General features: G+C 36.5%; 1 protein-coding gene across 2 annotated transcripts in view; it reads left to right on the top strand.

Moving 5' to 3' along the window:
* Positions 1-22,607, top strand: part of LOC144965713 (Kv channel-interacting protein 4-like) — a 614,382-nt gene that overhangs the window by 70,469 nt on the left and 521,306 nt on the right. The window contains exon 1 of one of the 2 annotated variants that reach the window (XM_078901331.1): positions 20,805-21,019. The exons of the other annotated variant lie outside the window; for it this stretch is intronic. The gene's annotated coding sequence lies outside the window, so the exon portion shown is untranslated. Of the gene's footprint in view, positions 1-20,804; positions 21,020-22,607 lie in introns of those variants that run through there. 2 annotated transcript variants of the gene reach the window in all.

Here is a 22,607-nt window from a genome sequence, read left to right on the forward strand (position 1 = left end):
CCCGTTTCCCAAGATCACCCTTATTTCTATCTAGATATCTAAATGGCTAATTAAAATTTATTGAGCGCAAATCTAAATCTCCGGCTAAACTATTCAATGGCATTTTATAAGACATAAGTTGACGAGCGTTTTAAGAAAATTAAATGCTACAATGTAGATGATTTATTAAATTATGCTGATACCAATGGAATGCGCAGAATGTGACTATGAAATATTAACCCTGATCACGGACATATACGTGATTTCCGATATTACACACAAGCCCGGACCAATGGGCGGGGCTATGTAGTCTAGTGGTATGACACTCGCTTTTGGATCGGAAGGTACAGGGTTCAACCCTCACTCGGCGCATGGTTGAGTCCTTGGAGAAGGCTCTTTACTCACATTCTCTCAGGTGTAAAATGAGTACCCGACCGTTAACAACGTTGTCTGTGTACGAAAAAAATGTTATAACAGGCGTCATGTCCCGTCCTAACTGTTTAATGTTGCTGTTGGCCAGGGACCCCTTGTCAAGCGCTTTGAGCACGTTTAGTGGATATTGCGCTATACATTTTAAAAAGTTCAATTTAATGGGTGTATCCGTGACAGACTAGCCTGCTTAAATAGCTGCTCGCTTGTTGATAAGCTAGTTTTCTAGAAACAGACTATAATTTTATTATTCGTGAATGAATGCCCAGTCGTTTTCCACAATTTTTATAGATTGTTTCATTCAAACAAGTGTGGAGTGGGCACAAGGGTCATTTACGACACTCTCACTTTAAGGTTTTCAACATGGCAAAACATTCTGTTTACCGCAAAGGTTTCACTTTCTCAACCAAGCATCATCCTGTTCAATGCTCGTCCCGAATAGAATAGAGCTACGATATTTTATCACACATAATAATAATAATAAGAATATTCATGGCCATATTACGACAAGACCCCTATTTCATCTCGTTTCCCAATTTTTAAATACTTTTTTCCTCATTCTAGAGTCACGTTTCAAAATGATCTCATGTTTTTTGATCGTGCACGTATCTCTTTCTTTTTCCACGTCCGTTTAACACTAGATACTAGTATTGATTTTAATACCAAAAATATTTGAAGGAGATCTCTTGAATACTTTTTTTAAAAAAAATATGAATGTTTGAAACTAGGCTAGAAAGCCCAGGGCTTGGGTATCTGACCGCTCAGTCAGTCCAGGGCTGAAAGAGTTTAACCATTTCCTTACCACCTACAGCAAAATCGTCACATAAATTGTTACGGCACAATATACATTCTTTTCTTATTCAGATTTATTTTGCACATTATAATGTTCTTTGTTTAATTAATAAGCACATAAAGTTGTTTTGTAGAGAGATTGTTTGAGTTTCAAAAATCAATTTTTCTGCTGGGTAAGCCTGCCATTTTGGGGAAAATACTAAAAATGATCGGTAAGGAGAGAGTTCATGGAAGGTTAATCTCAAATATTCTGCCTTCAGTTTAGACTTGAAGCATTCAGATCAATAGTATGAGCACTTCTGGTAAAGACCGAGAGAAAATTCCAGATTGATGGTGCCGCAAACTAAAATGCACGTTCCGAAAATTTTGTTTTAGACATTTTTTTTTCTAAAGTGATGATGGATCGTGAGGAGCTGAGACCCCGAGGTGGCCTGTGCATTTGGTTTTTATGACGTAGTTCAACTGTTTTATAGATAGTATGCGCTTGGCTAAGAAGTTAACAACATTGCCATCCGGAAGTATAATGGACCAACACACACAACTATGTGTCATGAACTTTTATAGTCTGGTTCATACAGTTTAGTGAGAAGTACTCATACACGTTGATAGCAAAAAACAATAACAAGGACTTGAATGACGTCAACTTCATCCTATCTATACTTAGCTAATCCTCATCGTGCAATACGGCGCATAAAAGGCATCTACAAAGGACTTTCATTTCTGTCTTTGCGCTGCATGAACACCGACTTGTGGCACCCTGTACTATGTTTAATTATAATATTAAAACTATTAAACATCGACTCAATCCACGTCTCATCTTGTTTTATTATTACAAATCCAATGTTCAACATCGAATCACCAATAAATAATAATACCTTCTTGTGTCAAAAGATCACAAGAATTTACGAACTATCCTCTCCAGGCAGTAGTATCTAGCATCTCGGGACGATTTTAACGCAAAACAATTGAAATGAATATGGAAAATGGGCATGTCCATCTGTCCTCATGACATTCACAGTCGCCATTATATTCGGCTGCTCAGAATCGCACTTGCATGATTGGAGTTGAAATAAAAGAGAAAATATTATGATACTTGTTTTTGTACCCACATGATTTATCTCGATATCTATATTTTTAACACACACACACACACACACACACACACACACACACTCGTCCTGTACACAATTTTCCTTTTTGGAATCAGTAAAGTATTTTTGTCTGGTTATTTGGCTGATAAAGAAAGTTAAACTTTTACACGAACCCGAAATAACAACGGTCTTGGGGACCCTATTATTATTATTATTATTATTATTATTATTATTATTATTATTATTATTATTATTATTATTATTATTATTATTATTATGATGATGTTACAATTGTATGCTTTACTAAGGACTAGATAGGGTTTCTTTAAGTGACGAAACTAAAATTTCCCATTTCTTGTAATCTTAACTTTAAAAGCACTGTCTAGTACCTTGATCACCTCGACAATAGGTCACATTAGGTCAGGGACTCAGGATTTCACGTCAAAACGCTCTACAACGATTAGTAAGGCACCAACGCATGAGAATGTTTTTAAATGTGCTCTTTGCTCAGTGAGTTGTCTTTTTTGTTACTCACACCCGTTAAGTATTGTTTTATGTCCATAAATAAACAGTTTCCAGATGAACACACTGACATATACTAGGGATACTGTCTACAAAGACCGTGTCCAGTTCTTTTCGTTCGTTACATATGGCGGGTATTGACTTGGGCAGGGATACTTCCGCTCTTCCTCTCTCTTGCAAACTATCTTTCAGTTCAGATTGTGAACAAACAAATCTTAGAAGATAGCCACTAGCAATAACTACAAAACGTCCTCAAAGTGCTTTACAAGGGACTCTAATCGTCATCAGCAGGAAACGAGACATGAGGCCTTCAAAGCGATATTACATTTTATTTTCAACAAAGACACCGCCGATGACGGCTAGGTACTCATTTTACCAAGAGTACAGTTAGAGACCAAAGGTGAAAGATGGTCAGTGACACAGTTTTTTTATTTGCTAAGACAACCCCGCCCCTTACACTCTTTTCAATTAATTACCCTTGAGAAAATGTTCAAAGTTCCTCCTAGCGGGTATATCATCCTCTTTTAGTAGTCTTCTTTGTTACTCACCGCCCGCTAAGTCGTGTTTGATGTACCTCGACAAACACTTACCATAGTAACACATTGACCTACAGTCGGAGACTGTCTACAAATGGGCGTGTCATGTTCTTTTCGTTTGTTAAATATGGCGGCAATGACATGCGCAGGGTACTTCCGCCCTTCCCATATTATCTTCCGAACTGTCTTTCAGTCTGTGCTTTCCAGGCCGGGCCCATTCTTATGTAGGTTTACTAAATGTAGGTCGTTACTAGTCCAGTAAAAGACTTTTAACTCTTTTAGCTTTAGCGGAGCAAATTAATTTTAAAAATCGCCTCTTAATCGTTTTCAAGTTTTCGATTTCGTAATCCCTAGTCAAGTACTGGGACTGCACTCTGCTGGACGGCTGATGACAGAAGACGAAGATCAGGCCCAAAGTAACCTGGTTAAGATCCAGGGATAAAAAGCTTAAAGAGGCTGGCCTAACCTGGAATAACATCGGTGTCCATGAAGCCGACAAACAGAAATCGAAGTCCTTGGTAGATGCCTTATGCCACCCATTTAATCTATGAAGATTTAGTAAGTAAGAGCTGGGACGAAGATAGGGCAAATTGATTATTTTGTGCTGGTAATAAATCAGTCTTTATAACTTTCCAATGCAAAAGATTTAATCAGCACAACATCCGGTTTCGATTAAGTATCTTTCGCTTTTTGTTTGAACTTTCACTTTACTTAATGCCTCAGTAAGTCAAATGATGGATCAAATAATCGAATCAACACAATATTCGTACTTACTTCCGTTTTGATTTGTCAACACACACAAAACACGTACAAATTAAACCCAAATAGATAATTCAATAAATAAAATATAAATAAAAGCTAAAAACTAAACACTCTAACAATACCCGTTACTGCTTATAGTCAGGTGGGTACTCGTTCACACCTGAATCCAGTGGAGTAATGTGTGTTTAAAGTGCCTTACCCAAGAATACAACGTCGGGATCAGACTTTAGCATGATCACTGTCATCCATGCGGCCACGTCAGAGCTATAAGGCCTATGGGGCCGGAGTTGTTCGTGGTTTCTACAGCGTGAAAAGACAATAGAATTTGATTGATAATCTTAGGAGAGGACGCTAGTCTATCGCAAAGTACTTTCTACTAGATCTAATACATCCAACTACCCAATCATCTAGCATCTTGACTTTACGCGGGATCGATCTTGGTCTCTGTGCGAAGCGATTGCCCTACCAACTGAGCGATCGGGAACCCCGACCACCAACAATGCTTAAGATTGCTTGAATTTTTTATGACAAAACGAGGTACAGTACCCCTGAGCCCACGAGCTATCTCTCACATGATCCATCTCCCCTTTTAGCGTATTCTCTCCTCTTCTCAAGCTCCAGTAATAATAATAATAATAATAATAATAATAATAATAATAATAATAATAATAATGATAATAATAATAATAATGATAATAATAATAATAATAATAATAATAATAATAATAATGATAATAATAATGATAATAATAATAATAATAATAATAATAATAATAATAAATAGTAGTAGTAGTAGTAGTAGTAGTAGTAGTAGTAGTAGTAGTAGTAGTAGTAGTAGTAGTGGTAGTAATAATAATAATAATAATAATAATAATAATAATAATAATAGTAGAAGTAGTAGTAGTAGTAGTAGTAGTAGTAGTAGTAGTAGTAGTAGAAGTAGTAGTAGTAGTAGTAGTAGTAGTAGTAGTAGTAGTAGTAGTAGTAGTAGTTAGTAGTAGTAGTAGTAGTAGTAGTAGTAGTAGTAGTAGTAGTAGTAGTGGTAGTAGTCGTTGTCGCCGTAGTGACAGTCGTAAAAGTAATTGCAACAGGAAAGCTTAGCACATGGAACTATGGAATATTTCATAATTTCCCCTTCTTGGTGTTGGATCACCTAAAGGTGTCGTTTATGACGCGAAACAGACACAAACATCCACATTCACATACGTTTACTCTCTCTCTCTCTCTCTCTCTCTCTCTCTCTCTCTCTCTCTCTCTCTCTCTCTCTCTCCCTGCCCCCCACACGCAATAGAAAACAAAATCAAACAAATTCAAACACACCAACCATTTCTATCGCCGTGATAAAACTTAAGTGTATTTCTATTTGATAACTAAGATTGAACGCACTTCACTTGCGTGCTAAATTTGGCTACAAACAAGGTTATTTCTGGCATCCCAGAATACCTTAATTGTAATCCTCTCGCCACTCTGGGACTTGTAGCAATTGACACGACTAAGGCAAGCCCTGAATTGCTAGAATGATAAATTGAATGGGTTTATTCCACTCTTAGTGCTGGCAATAACGCCATAATCGTGGAAACGTGGGCAGAAGGCGTGAATTGAATATTATTGGCGTAGATGTTACTTAAAGACATTAAACACTACTTTTTATGGAATTACCCATGCAATTAATTAATCATTAGCTGACAACTCTAATAATCTCTTATTATTTTGTTTTCACCCTTTTAATAGTATGTACTTATTAAAGGGGGATAGCCATGAAAATAGTGATATTGTTATATTAATCTCAGGTATTAAAATTTATTGACTCTCTCTTTGTAAAAGAATATAATTCTGAAAAATTGGTAAAACAATACAAAATAAAATCTGAAGAATATATAGAATAACGATGAGTTTATGAACTTTTGATTCAACGATGATAATTCAATTTGTATGTGAGATTTTATATTCCGCACCATTCAATTCATGTGCTCAAAGCATTTAACAAGGGGTCCCAAGCCATTAGTAATAATGCTTATGTATTTCGATTTGATATAATCTGAGATTGATCGTACTTTACAAGCGTGCTAAATTTGGCTACAAACAAGGTTATTTCTGGCATCCCATAATACATGAATTGTAATCCTCTCGCCACTCTGGGACTTGCAGCAATCGACAAGACTAGCGCCAGCCCTGACACCCTGGGACGATAAATTGAATGGGTTTATTCCAATCTTAGTGCTGGGAATGAAGTCAAAATCGTGCAGATGCGGGTAGAAGCCGGAGATTTTATTGGTAGAGATGTTACCTAGAGGCATTAAACAATACTCAACCCATGTAATTAATCAAAAGATGATATAATAAAAGCGTATTTTTTTCTCTCATCAAACAGTACTAGTTAAAGGGAGATAACCTCGAAAATAAAGATACGGTCTCTGTTATTCAAATTCTATTGATTTTCGTATAGAAACATCTAACAATACCCTCAAGTAAACACACACACACACACACACACACACACACACACACACACACACACACATATATATATATATATGAGTGTTGGTGGGTACTTGTAGGTACGAGAGTGCTCGATAACGTCGGTTAGAGCTTATCTAAAATATGAATGGATTCACTCACTTATATGGCCGAAACACATGTTTCTGTGGCTTCTATCCACGTCTTCAGTCGGCATACTATGTCCGTAAAACGGACATATATATGAAATAAACATTCTGAAAGATAATTTAAAAAGTTATAGAATTACAATAATTTTATGAGACTACCAGGGCTGCCCCAGAATTAAGATAAGTAAGCTCGTAACTCAAAAAGTTGTGAATGGAATTGAATGAAACTTACATGATAAAACTTTGACATCATTTATTTACTTCTCAAGTTTGTCGTCGTTCCGATCGATGCATCCCCCCCCCCCATTGTGACAGGAGGGCAAATACCCCCTCCCTAAAAAAGTTGACGTCAAGACATTTCAGGAAATTTATAATATGGAGAGCTACTGAATTGCTAAAACGCACAAATTGATTCAATACATCGTACTTTGATGTGAAGCCGTTTGAGTGCTAAATTCAGTTAATAGACTGAGTAACAGTTTAAACAATTTGTTTACAGGTCATGAGGTGGCATTGCTGCATTAACTTGCTCTCCACAGTTAGTAGACAAACTGGGTTTTTATCGTACGTTTCAACGTTTCAACTATAATAATTCATTTTGTATCTGAGCTTTTATATAGCGCTATATCTAATTAAATGTGCTCAAAAAGTTTACAAGATATCCCAAGCCAAAAACAGCACTACATAAGTATTTCTATTTGATAACTTGAATGGAATACACTTCCCTTGTGTGCTAAATTTGGCTACAAACAAGGTTATTTCTGGCATCCCAGAATACCTTAATTGTAATCCTCTTGCCACTCTGGGACTTGTAGCAATTGCCAAGAATTGCGCCCGGCCTAACACCCTATGATGATCAATTGGATGGGCTTATTCCAATCTTGGTGCTGGGAATGAAGCCGATGCGAGAAGAAGGCGTGAATATCATTGGTAAAGATGTTACTCATAGACATCAGGTATTACTTGGTATAGAATAGTCCAGATGATGATTACTTTGAATATTTAACTCCAGGTATGGATCGCTGGCCACCAAGTTAGCCGCAGGCTCTGTCGGTTGAAAGCTGCCTGTCACACGTGTTTTCAAGTCTGACCATGTTTGCATGATCCAAAACAGTAGAGAGACAAACAGAAACACCCAAAACAGAGAGACAAAGAGAAACACAAAAAAAAAAAAAAAAAATAAAAAATAAAAAAAACCCAGAGAAACAAAGAGAAACACCCAAAACGAAGAGATAAATAGAAATACCCAAAAACAGAGAGACAAACAGAAACACCCAAAACAGAGAGACAAAGAGAAACACTCACCCCCCCCCCCCCCCAGAGAAACAAAGAGAAGCACCCAAAACAGAGAGAAAATACAAATACAAGGAAAAAATCATCTCAAAAACATCCCAGCCTTTCCAGGCTTTTTTTCTCGCAATCTCTGGCACCCACTGTATTATTCAGGCCCTTGCAGACTGTTTTATTTCCTTTTTATGATTCTCTTATCATAGAAGTCTGTCACTGATCCTTTGGGAAAATTACAGCACTTCTCTTGTTCAGGCCGCATTAATCTTTTAGGTCAACACCCCACATTAAAAAAACAAAACAAAAACATTTGGCCACACAAAATTTTGAATTTTGATTAATTAAAGCGACCCTCGTCTTGTTTAAAATAAATATCTTAAATCTGGGATTACAAAAGGAGATCCCAGGTTTGAGAGATATTAACTGAATGAGGGTAATTCTAATCGATCGATATTTGAATGCTCATTTTCTGGCCAAAATTTATAAAATGTGTTTTTATAGCGTGTTGTAGCAAAATATTCGAATTTTGTAACCAAACTTTTTCTTGGGGGGGGGGGGGGGGGGGGGGGGGGGGGGGGCAAAGAAAAACGTTTTTTCAAAAGGCAGATGGATCATGGAGATAGATGGGGTATTTTTTTTTTTGTTCATCATACAAACATTGAGTGTCGTGGAATCGAATCTTTCCGCTGAGATGATGATGATTACTTTGAAGATTTTACTCCAGAAATGGATCGCTCGTCACCAAATTTAGCCTCAGGCTCTGTCGTGAGAAAGCTGCTTGTCACGTGTTTATTCAAGTCGGTGCCGTTCATTTGACCGTCTATCTATAGGTTCACGTGTCTGTCTGTCTGAGTGTCTGTTTGTCTGTCAGTTTGTCTTTCTGAAAAAAATAAAATAAAATAAACGTACGTATTGTTGAGGGTTTCGGATTGAGTAAAAACAGGAAATGACGCTTGATGGGATTTTTATCTATAAGTGGAGTCTTGGCTATCTATAAATAACTTAAAATTTTCGTTCGTGTTGAATGATTGAATGAGTGAATGAAGGAATGAATGAATAATTGATTGATTGATTGAATGAATGAGTGAATTGATGGATGAATGAATGAATGAATGAATGAATAAACGAATGACTGAATGATTGATTTGATGAATGAATGAATGAATAAAAATAATGTCTGATTTATGAATGAATGAATGAATAAATGAATGAATGAATGATCGATCGAAAGAATAAATGAATAAATGATCGATCGAATGAATAAATGAACGAATGATCGATCGAATGAATGAATAGAAATAAGGAAAGCTATTACTGAATTGCAAAAACACACAAATTGATTCAATACATCGTGCTTTGATGTGAAGCCGTTTGAGGGCTAAATTCAGTTAATAAACTGAGCAACAGTTTAAACAGTTTGTTTACAGGTCATGAGATGGCATCGCTGCACTAACTTGCTCTCCACAGTTAGTAGACAAACTGGGTTTTTATCCCAACTTAGACCTGTATGTTTTACGGTCTATCAGCATGGGGCTATGTGCGGCTATGTGGTCTTGTGGTATGACACTCGCTTTCGGATCGGAAGGTCCTGGGTTTGAGCCTCGCTCGGGGCATAGTTGATTTCTTGGAAACGACTCTTTACTCACATTCTCTCACTGTACTAATGTGTAAAACGAGTACCTTGCCGTTTACTGCGTTGTCTCTGTCCGAAAAAAAATTGTAACATCGCCTAACAGGCGTCATGTTCGGTCCTAAATGTTAAATGTTGCTGTTGGCCAGGGACCACTTGTTATGCGCTTTAAGCACATTTAGTGGATATTTCTCTATATAAAAGTTCAATTTAAATGGGGTGTGTGTATGTATGTATGTGTGCGTGTGTGTGTGTGTGTGTGTGTGTGTGTGTGTGTGAGGGGGTGGGGTGGGGTGGGGTGGATAGATCTGTTTTTTATATTGTGTAAGGGGGAACATATTTCTCATAATTTTCCAAACGAAATGGATTTAAAGGGAATCTCTTATCTAAATCCACTAGGGCATAGTGTGTTATCTTTATTGATTGCTTTTTGGAATCAGTAAGTCTTAAAAGTGATCTCGGCTATTCACGTGTTGTATGCCGTGACACTTGTCACTTGTATTTCCTTATTGGCCATGCTGTCTCATCCTGGAAGCATAACGTAATGAAATTGCAAAAAGGGGGTTTGGATGGTGTGGAGAGGAAGTGTTTAAGAGATATAGAAATAGGGAGAGATATCTAGATAGAAGGAAAGATAGATAAATAGATAGATAGATAATTAGATAGAAGAGAAAGAGAGAGAAAGAGAGAGAAAGAGAAAGAGAGAGAGAGAGAGAGAGAGAGAGAGAGAGAGAAATAAGAAATAAATAAAAAAGAGAGAGAAGCAGACAGATAGATAGATAGATAGATAGATAGATGGAGAGAGAGAGAGAGAGAGAGAGAGAGAGAGGAGAGGAGAGAGAGAGAGAGAGAGAGAGAGAGAGAGAGAGAGAGAGAGAGAGATGTTAGAAGCAATTTAGGTGTCCATGAGAAGCGAGATGGTCGATTGAATAAGAAATTAGTTGCACTTCCATCTGGAGGACAAGGATTCAAATCCCTGTACGGCATCGCGTATTTATCTTGACAAGCCCCTCCTTGTAACTATGCGTCTCTGCGCTGCGGCTGACGGCTAGGTAATCTTATTTTTGTTTTTCGAAATAGACAGTCAAAAATGATTTTCCTTTAAGCCGAATAAAGGAAAATTTATTGATTTATTTATTTATCTATTTTTTAAATTTATTTATTTGTTATTCTTTCCACGTGCCAATCTATCAAATTGGTCGGTAATTTGTTCCGGTTGAGAACGTTTGATAAATTGTCCAGCTATTTGTAATCATATTATGACGGCAATTGTATCGGGCTAAACGATAACAAGGCTATTTCTATATCAATGGCAACACCTTCGGGCTACTTTTGGCTTTGGCTACAAACTTGATTATTTCTACCATCCCCTTCTATTTCCAACAGAACCAAAAATCATGAATAGCAATGAAAAAACAAACAAACCCAAAACAAATGTTAGATTAACGCAATATCCACTTAGCGTGCTCAAAGCGCTTTACAAAGGGTCTTTAGCCAAAACAAACTCTTAACGAGACAAGACGCGCGTTAGGCGATATCACAATTTTTTTTTTCCGACAGAGACGATGCTGCTAACGGCTGGTACTCATTTGACACCTGAGTACAGTAAGATAATGTGAATAAAGAGTCTTTTCCAATGACCCAATATGCGCCAGGACCTTCCGATCAAGCGAGTATCATATCACTAGACAACATAGCCGCATATTTGTGGTTATAGATTCAATTTCCAACACTTAATCCATACGACATAAGACGGTGGGCCACATTTGGGCTGAAGAGTCATTTTGAAAATGGAAAAAAAACAACAACAAAACAACCCATTATCGCTTCACATGCAAAGGGACTGAGATCGGTCCCGGGTGCATGGAGATTTTTTTCTGACCTTCTTGTCCACCCAGGGGTGAGTGGGTTGCTGAGCCTGTTAGATTTGGTGGAAAGTATTTTGCGATAGACTAACGTCATATCCAGATGATAACAAGCAATTGCTATTGTCCGTTTCACGCTATAGAAACCGGGAAAAACTGCGGCTCCATACGCTCAAGGACTACTTTTACTACTTTATTATCAATGTACGGTAGAATAAAAAGAGCAAAACCTTAAACATGATTTAAATGAATACATAGACAAATACATGAACCGTCAGATGAAAAAGTAGGGATCTTATAGAGTGTAAGATAGAATTGAAGATAGATAGATAGATAGATAGAGATAGAAATATATGCATATAGACAGAGAGATAGATAGATAGACAGATAGACAGACAAACAGATAGGTAGATAGATTAGATTATGGGGGGGGGGGGTTGGAGGTTGGTAGATAGACGGAAAAAATGGAGATAAATAGATAGGTGAAAAAATGTATAGATAGATATATTACAGAAAGGCAAATAGAGTAGATATATAAACAAATGCAAGGGGATAGAAAGATAGGTAGATAGATAGATAGATAGATAGATAGATAGATAGATAGGTGAAAAAATGTATAGATAGATATATTACAGAAAGGCAAATAGAGGAGTAGATATATAAACAAATGCAAGGGGATAGAAAGATAGATAGATAGATAGATAGATAGATAGATAGATAGATAGAAAGATAGATAGATAGATAGATATATAGATAGAAAGATAGATAGATAGATAGATATATAAAAAAATAGATAGATAGATAGATAGACAGATAGAAAGATAGATAGATAGATAGATAGATAGATAGATAGATAGATAGAAAGATAGATAGATAGATAGATAGATAGATAGATAGATAGATAGATAGAAAGATAGATAGATAGATATATAGATAGATAGATAGATAGATAGTTAGATAGATAGAGAGATATACTAGATTAGTTGATAGATAGATTGATTTTACTAACACATAGACGGATGGATCGATCAAAAATGGCATAGATGGATAAAAAGATAGATTTGTAAACAAAGTGTGATAGTGAGAATGTAAAGAAACCAGCTACAAAAATACATGTCTTTGTCTTAGAAGTGTTTATCTAGGCGTCATGCCAATCGACCGAGGTCGTGGATCCAAATAGATAATATCTTTAAAAACAGACAACATAAACAAGAAGAAAGCCAACAAACAAATAGGAAAATACGGAAATATGCTTTTCAGTCTAGAGGCACTTTGAGTATGTTTATGTCCTGTTTTTGTTGTAATAAAAAACTTGAGCTTGAGCTTTTATATAGCGCAATATCCACTAAATGTCCTTCATCAACAGCAACACGTAACATATAGAACGGCACATGAAGCCTGTTAGGCGATACTGCATTTTTTTTTCGGACAGAGACAACCCTGTTAACAGCCAGGTACTCGTTTTACCCCAGAGTACCATGAGAGAATGTGAGTAAAGAGTCTTCTCCAAGGACTCAAACATGCGCCGAGCGAGGCTCGAACCCAGGACCTTCCGATCCGAAACCGAGTGTCATACCACAAGATCACATAGCCGCAATAACAGATACTAACGACTACTCGGAACCCGCCGGATAGGAGGATTACGTACCTATCCAAAGGGTAACAAGCAATTGCTATTGTTGTCCGTTTCACGCTATAGAAACCGGGATAAACTCTAATCCATAGGCCAAATTGTTCTGGAGGAATACTTACTGCTGCATAGTACCTACTTTTGAACGACCGCTGTAATGCGCTGTTTGTAATATTCTGTTGTTGAATTTTTACTTGCATAAAAAACGTTATGTCTACCTTTTTTAGATGTAAAGTGCTTTGACATGTTCTTATTTGGAACGTGCTACACAAATGTAAATCATCATTATCATTTTCCAACGACCCTACTTACTTACTTACTTATCCGAACCAGCGACCAACCGAACTCTAGCCCATCAGTCTTATGCCGTGAGGTAAATGTTAGTCGTCTTTAATAGTTGTTCCATGTGACCATAGCGCTTGGCTAAGAAGCTCACAACATTGCCATCCGGAATTATAACAGACCAATACAAAAAACTATGTGTAACCATGAACTTTTATAGTCTGGATAATTACTTAAGTGAGAATTATTCATGAACGTGGATGGCAAAAAACAAAAAAACAAACAAACAAACAACAAAGACCATCTATACAGTATGTTACTGAGTCTTGGATTTGGTGGGAGGAATGTGCATCTCAGGTCTTCAAGAGTTTGTCATTCAAGCAAGTGTTATGTTACTGTTTCATTGGAGTGTTGACATAAGGGACAGGAAGGGGACACATGTCTTTGCAATTTTGCTTAAATCGCTGTTATAAATAACAATGTGAAATTGATAAAATGAACGTTTCGGATTTCCCTTTTATCAACAAAACAGGATGAATGAAACACTACTCACGAATGAGATAATGTGGTAGTGGCGTTATTAAGCTGAATCAGTCCCACATTAACTCATTCGTCTGTAGTGTTTCATTAATTTTATTTTGTTGATAAATGGGAAATCCGAAACGCCCAATTTACCTGTTTTCGTACATTAAATTGAAGCTTACATTCAATTTCACATTGTTATTTATTTACTTCTTTGAGCTTCGAGCAGCAACATTTACATTACATTAAATGGCTGTTGAAATGTATGTCTTGTGTTCTTAGTTGATATATGATGTTTTGCTGGAGTCTTCATCCAAGGATGCAACTTTGCGACACCTAAGCGGGACTCGAAACAGGAATCTGCTACAAGTCCATAGCAGAGGGTTATGCATTATGCATGCGACTAGATTTGATAGTGTACGAAATAGGAATAGCATAGGAATTTGACCAGTTAAATGCCATACTCTGGATTTTGAAAAAATGAGCTTTTATATCGCGCAATTTCCACTAAACGTACTCAGCGCTTTAAAAAGGGTCCTTGACCAACGGCAACACGTAACATTTAGAACGAGACATGACGCCTGTTAGGCGATATTATAAATTTTTCGACCGGGACAACGCTGTTAACTGTCATGGACTCATTTTACACCTGAGTATGGTGAGAGAATGTGAGTAATCAGCCTTTTTCAAGGACTTTTCCAACTATGCGCCGAGCGAGGGTCGAACCAAGGACCTTCAATCCGAAAGCGAGTGTCATACCACTAGACCACATAGCCGCACAATGGTAAACACGTATTTAAGATATTTGGCTAAAAGAAAAACGTCCTTCAAATATCGATCTATTTAAATGTCCCTCGTCTTGCCAAAATGTCTCAAACCTGGGACCTCGCGAAGTCCCAGAGAAGTCCCACGTTTGAGAGTTTTGGCAAGTTGTTGGTCATTTTTATCGATTGATTTTTTAAAGGACGAGATTTTTTGCCAAAATTTGAAATAATGTTGGTTTTTCCAGTGTTTGGCAGAGTAATTGGCATACGGGTTGATAGGTACAATTTCAATAGGACAAACCGTACCCCAAAATGCTGTCAGAAGGTCGATGTTTTTGCATGCCTCATTAGTAAATAATTGCTTTTTATTGTGATAAATCGCTGGACCAAAGAAGAGTCCATTTTTTTTTTATACATTGGTATCGACGTGTACTTATTTGCAGGTCTGGCAACCCAATTTCTTATGGTCTCATTCATTGATGTAATGGAAATCTCAAAAAATGACGCTAAATATTGCCCATTACAACAATGTTAATCTAGGCTCATAAGTGGGTTAGGATGTCAGACCTGCGTATATGTACACGTCGATTGGTATAAATAATCCGTCTGTCTTTTATTATTGTCAGACGAGATTATAGTCCAAAGAATGGAAATAAAAACTTCTATAATGGGAGTACTACAGTCTGCTTGGAGCAATGATGATAATAATAAAATAATAATATGGTTTGTGGTGTTGTGATTATGCTGTATCTAAATAAAACTACAGTTACCTTTATTGTTGGCATTAATTGTCCATCTGGACAAATAAATGATTCCGTGCTCTGACAAAAAGGAAAAATAATCAAACATCAACTATTGCAGATGGACGTAGGGGTCAGCGTGGATAAGCGGTATGGTCTTGCTTCGTACTCGAAAGGTACCGAGTTCGAATATCCACTGCGTGGTGTGGTCTTGAGCTGCTAGTCACCTCGCCCTGGCTCAGTTTTCGGCCCTGCATGGGGGCTGGCGCCTGGTTTATTCCAGTCTTCCCTTGGAATAGACCCTAAAGAGAAATTTCCCCTGTTAGTTGAAAAAGGGAATTTTATTTATTTTATTATTATTATTATTATTATTTATTTATTTATTTATTTAACAAGGAGGCACCACCGTACAAGAAAGCTAAAATGTGTTTGGCAGGGTATTTAATTTGACATTATAAGATTTGTTTGATTGACAAAAAGCAGTTATAAGTTTACACTCTCTCCTGTTTTTTTATGTTCTAAGTAAACTACCACCCACCCTCTGGTGCTGAAATGCTCTTAAAGTGTTGCAAGCATAGTAAATTCCCCAAGAAAACAAACAAGCAAACAAAAATAAAGGTAACAAACATACCCCCCTCCCAAATGACACGATATGAACAGAAACCAAAAAAAAAACAAAAACAAAAAAAACAAAAACAAAAACAAACAAACAAAAAAATTAAGTAAAAAGGAAAACAAAAACAAAATGAAAACAAAAACAATCCAAAAAAGAAAGAAATACAAAACCAAAAATTTAATGACAAAAAAACACTTATAAAAAGAAAAAAGATAAAAGAATAAACACAAACACACAAAAAAACCCCAACAAAACAAACAAAGACAATAAAAAACAAGAAAAAAAACCCCAAAAAACAAAACAAAACGAAATGAAACAAAACAAACAAACAAACGCAGAAAAACCCCCAACCCAAACTCAGTTGCACAAGATTGAAAAATAATCGAAATGGAATAATCATTATATTTCAACCAATTCCTCATATTTACTTTGGTGATATCATTTATGTTTAAAATATGTTATTTCGCGTCTTACAGATTTAATTATATTCACCTAAAACCATCTTCCGCCATCCAAACCACAGGTAAATCTCTAGGCTTAATTTTGTGACCTGATCATCTTGTAGCGCCCCCCCCCCCCCCAAGAACAATTTTAAAAACCAAGCAAAAATACAAAAAAGAAATATCCAACTACCCCCACCCCTCCAAAAACAAAAATCCCCTTCCCCCCAACCCCCCCCCCCCTCCAAAAAAAAAACGTACACAAAAAAACAACAAAAAAGAAAACAAAAACAAAACTAAACAAACAAAAATAAAACAAAAAAAAAAAACAAAACAGAACAAGGAGAACAAAACAATAAAAACAACAATACACATCAGGACTCATCTTCAAACTACACAATACATATAAAACAAAATACAAACTTATAACCAAAACAACCAACCAGACAACAACAACAACATCAACAAACAACAAAGCAAGAGTAGTATGACGTCAGCCGCGTTCCAGCAATCGGTGTGCATGTTGCTAATATCATTATCCCAATAATAGATAAGAAATAAAAAAAAAACCCAACAAAAAAAAAAAAAAAAAAACAATCAATAAAAAGAACACAAAAAACAAAAAACCCAAACCAACCCCCCCCCCCCCCCCCCACCACCACTCCAGCAAATAATAAAACAAAACAAAGAACAAAGACAAAAACGAACGCACACACGACTTTGTCCCCATATCATCCTCTCCCTCCCTCCCTCTCTCTCTCTCTCTCTCTCTCTCTCTCTCTCTCTCGCTCTCTATATCTCTCTTTCTATATATATCTCTCTCTATCTCTCCCTCCCTCCCCCCCCCTCTCTCTCTTCATATATATATATATATTATATATATATATATATATATATATATCTCACTCTTCCTCTTCATATATATATATATATATATATATATATATATATTATATATATATATATATATATATATATGAAGCAATCAGTTAACCTTACTAACAAATTGAAAGTGATAATATTGCCATCGATATATACATAATTTATCCACAATAATTTGGTTTCCACAAATGGATCCATTTGCCAGACAGGGCCGGAGGTAATGCAAGGGGTTTTAGCAGTTGGTGATGATTCCATGCGTGTTGATAAAGGAACACCCTTTACAGGCCGGATTCGAATTCAATGATGATAGATGTATACACATTATGTTAATAATAATAATAATAATAATAATAATAATAATAATAATAATAATAATAATAATAATAATAATAATGTATTTGTATAGGGCCAATTCCTTGTTGCCTCAGCTCCAGGCGCACAAAGCGAAATAACGAATTGCCACGATTTACTATGCTCAATGCGCTTCACAATGTTTTATTTATTCTAACACCAGGCTATATAGAACCATATTTCCATTTCATACATTACAAGTCGCCAGTTAAGCGTCCTTTTTATGCAAACTTACAATATCCTTCTCCGCTTGTATCCAGGTATCAACCTGCAATCACAAACATAACACATTATCCCAAAACCGCATTATTAAAATTAAGTCCTTTAGAGACATTACACTCATGGAGCCAGAGTTTTACCCCGGCTTCTATCGCGTCAAATGGACAAAAGCAATTTCTTGCTACTCTTTGCATAGGACGCAAAGACCCAGATACCCAATCACTGATGGGGGGAACTTCACCCGGGATCGACCCTGGTCCCTATTTGATTGAAGTGAGTGCACTACCACATGAGCTATCCGAACTCCCAAAGCAGTTTAATGTTGGAGTGATTTTGATGTTAGCATGGGGCTTTTAGTCAAAATAATGAAATTTGAGATTAACTCCCCCCCCCCCCCAAAAAAAAAAAATAAAAACTAAAAAAACTTGAGCTTTTATATAGAGCAATATCCACTAAACTTGCTCAAAGCGCTTTACAAAGGGTCCCTAGCTAACAGCAACACGTAACCTGATGGACGAGACATGACCCTGTTAGGCGATATTACACTTTTTCCAGACAGAGACAACGCTGTTGACGGCCAGGTACTCATTTTACACCTGATTACGGTGAGAGAATGTAAGTAAAGAGGACTCAAATATTGGCCGAGCGAGTCTCGAACCCAGGTCCTTCTGATCTGAAAGCGAGTGTCATATCACTAGACCACATAGCCGCACAGATAGGTTAATTTGCTTTATGAACATAACTACATGAAGTACATAAATGTCTTTAAAAATCATGTTTAAAAAAATTGAATTGCGACTATATAGTCTTGTAATATGACACCAACCTTCTGACAGATAGGTCCAAAATTGGATTCAATAGTCTGATGTCACGTCGCCCAGTAACGGCGGCCATCGTGGTTCTAAACAAAGAAAACCGGTACTTTTTATTCTTAATGCTGGTTAGAACTTTTCATATGTCTTGTGATCAGAATGTGTAAAAGTCAAAACATGATCAGATTTATAATGTTTTTATTTCCTCTGGATACGCTTTTATGCTCGTCGGAGAAATATTTCATAAAGGCGTCCGCCATTGTTCCGATAGTTTAGAGCCAGTTACTAAGTAACCATGCGTCATTACGGGGGAAGTGACGTTTCGACTGTTGAAGAGTATTCGAATCCCGCTTTGGACGGCTTACAGTTCAGTCCTTGGAAATGGCCCTTTACTTAGGTTCGCTCACCTTAATCATGAGTACGTGACAGCAGCCTTCACAGCGGCATTGTCTCTTTCCTAGAAAAAATAAATTATTGTAATATGTGACCCATCGTCTCAAAACGGTATTTTGCTTAAAAACCGAATTAAATGTTAAACTGATCACAAATATAAATTGTTGGCATTAGCACACTAAATTATGGTATCCATTCTCCTCAATAAAACATACAGTCTCAACACAAGTCTGATATTTCTGGCTATAAATTCAATTTTCAACATCTTAACCATCCCGACTTAATACCGTCTTTTATTCTATCCCTCAATGGATTCTGATTTCGGAATCTCTTAATAAAATACATTTACAAAAATACATAAATCATAGATACTTATTTTTTTAAATCCAATTTTAGTGAAATTTAACGCTTGGTTTTCTGACGTCACCAATTATTATTGTAAATTTGATACCATTACGCGTTACGGGGGTAGAATAATGTCATTTCGGGAACTTAAAAAAAAAATCTAAAATTTTGAGATTCATTTATAATCGGATAGAAAATAAGGAAGAATACGATAAATAAAATAATCAATATTTAGATACGTAATGCACACCCTGATAAAACTTAACTCTAGTTTTACATTTCAAAGGAAGATGAAATAAATAACCCAGACATTTATAGCAGTAGTAGAGCGCCGCAAGTAAGCTAGGACGATGTGACTTGCTCAATGCAGTATAACGCTACAGGTGGAACTCAGTCCCGGAAGCTCATGGCCGGGTAGGAAGCAAGATCACAACGCGGTGCTAGATACTTTAAAAAAAAGTAGTCCCTCAGAGCCATGAGGCCCATGGAACTGGAGTTTATTCCGGTTTCTGCAGCGTGGAACGGACAATAGCAATTGCTTGATATCCTTTGCAAAGTACTTTACACTATATCTAAAAGAACACCAGCTACCTAAAAAGTGCAAGGTGGACAAGGAGGTTAGAAAAAAAAAGTCGACTGCACCCAGGATCGATCTCGGTCTTTTTGAGTGTGGAATGACTGCTCTACCAGCTGAGCTATCGGGCCCCCCAGCTACGTACTACAATGTAGGGAAAAAAAATCCGGTTTCACGGTGAAAGAGTTAAATAAGGTAGACATGAGTTGGCACTCTCTACCTGGGCAATCTACCTAACCACTGCCACTGTCTATTACTAGAGCGACTTTTTGACATGCGGTGCCATGAGAATGTACCTTACCTAGGTAGCCAGTTTGGCACTTTTACCGCTAAATTGTGAAATGTTGGCACATTTCAAGTTGTTTGGGATCTTTAAAAAATAATAGTTTGGCACCTCTTGTTGGCATTTCTTTCGTATTTAATTTTCGAAGTCAAATATATTTTACGAAACACAGGTTAAAAAATCCCCTTGTCAATTAATTAATAAATTAGAAACTTCGAATATGTAAAGACACTCTCTATTACCACTGTGATATCTTAATTATATGAAAAAAAAATCATTTCTATTATCAAATTTGTATTTAATACAAATTAAATTCACGACTGGATAAAATTTGGCAGCATTTTTCACCTTTTAATTTATCGTTTTCCTGTAACCTTCTTTTTTGGCATTTTTTGAAAAAATGGATCTGGCAAACCCTGTACCGTTGTTGATGATAAGTAAACAAACCCTTTGCTGCAGTCTGAGCACTATCTCAATACTACTACTACTATTTTGCTTTCTTGTCACTGGATTATATTATCACTAATTGTCCTGGAATAAAAGGGATTTCTGTGGATTTACTAATACTAATTTCGTTATGTGATAATATTACCGTGTATTTAATAAGTGCAATTGTATTCGAATAATTGGATAATAATAATAAAAAATCATCATAATATATAATCAGGTGAGTTGTCAAAACTATAAGATAATTTGTAAAAATGTGACCCATATGTGCGATGCGATTTTATGTCGGAATGAAATAGTTAAAGGAAAATGAGTGTGAAGTAGTAGCAATGAATCAAAGCGTGAGTCACCGGGTCCGTCTCAAAGGGGTGTTATGTGTGAATTAATTTGATTTAAGTCCCAGGTTTGAAGGCTTTTGACCTCTTCTTCTTCTTCTTCTTCTTCTTCTTCTTCTTCTTCTTCTCTTCTTTTCCTTCTACTTCTAATATATATATATATATATATATATATATATATATATATATATATATATATATATATATATATATATATCTTATCTCTATTACTCGTTATGCTCTCTTCACATCAAAGTTGTGAAATTCGTTTGATGTTTCTTACAGCACTGAATACTGCCAAAACAATTATTGAACACAACAATAATTCGCTGAAAAGTTAGAGGCGCAGCCTATGATGAAGTGTTTTCAATTTCGGTCAATCACAGTTCCATGTACATTGAAAGAAAACACGTTTTTATTTTTGTTTTTTGTTTCTTCTTCTTCTTTTTTTTTGTCTTTTTATTATTTTTTTATTATTTTTAAATCGATTAAATTTTTTGTTTGTTTGTTTCGTTTTAAAAATAAAATTATATAGAAGAGCCGTAATACGTACCAATACTCAACAACTGTGTGACGCTTACAGTCTGATTGATATAATTTATTGAGAAGTAATCACCAAAATGGCTGTCTAAAAACAATAACAAAGAGCTGAGCGACGTCAATTTCGTTCGTTTTATAACGATAACACGGATGTCTTAATAATATAATATATTTTGTGTCCATTGTATCGTGACGAATGTGATGATTTTCCTATAGTTTGCAAAACTAAACTTAAACTGGAGCAAGAGCAATATCCACTAAACGTCCTCAAAGTGCTTTACAAAGGGCCCATGACCAACAGCAACGCGTAACATGTAGAACAAGGCATGAAGCATGTTTTCGACAGTGACAACGCTGTTAAAGGCCTACTCATTTTAGACCTGAGCACGGTGAGAGAATGTGAGTAAAGAGGCTTTTCCAAGGACTCAACTGAGTCGAGCGAGGCTCGAATCCAGGGCATTTCGACCTGAAAGTGAGTGTCATACCACATAGCCGTACAACCCCCCCCCCCAACTCGACATTTTATATAGTGCAGTATCCACTATACTAAACGTGCTCAAGGCGCTTTACAACGGTTTTGTAAAAAGTAGTCCTTTAGAGCCATTGGGCCCATGGAGTCGGAGTTTATCCCGGTTTCTATAGCGTGAAACGGACAATAGCAACTGCTTGCTATCTTTTGGATATGACGCTAGTCTATCGCAAAGTACTTTCCGCCAAATCTAACAGACTCAGTTACCCATCCACTACTGGTTGGACATGGGGGTGGGGGGTCAGAAAAAAATCTCGACTGCACCCGGGATCCCTTTGCGTGTGATGGGAGTGCTCTACCAACTGAGCTATCGGGACCCCCAAGTATTTTGTATTCGAAGGTTAATCAATAAGAATTTATGATATTTTGTTTAGCACATAAAAAGACGCCCGGTGAATACCTTC

The sequence above is a fragment of the Berghia stephanieae genome, chromosome 2 (assembly GCF_034508935.2).
Source record: "Berghia stephanieae isolate SIO BIC M18660-M18661 chromosome 2, UCSD_Bste_1.3, whole genome shotgun sequence".
Classification (NCBI taxonomy): domain Eukaryota; kingdom Metazoa; phylum Mollusca; class Gastropoda; order Nudibranchia; family Aeolidiidae; genus Berghia; species Berghia stephanieae.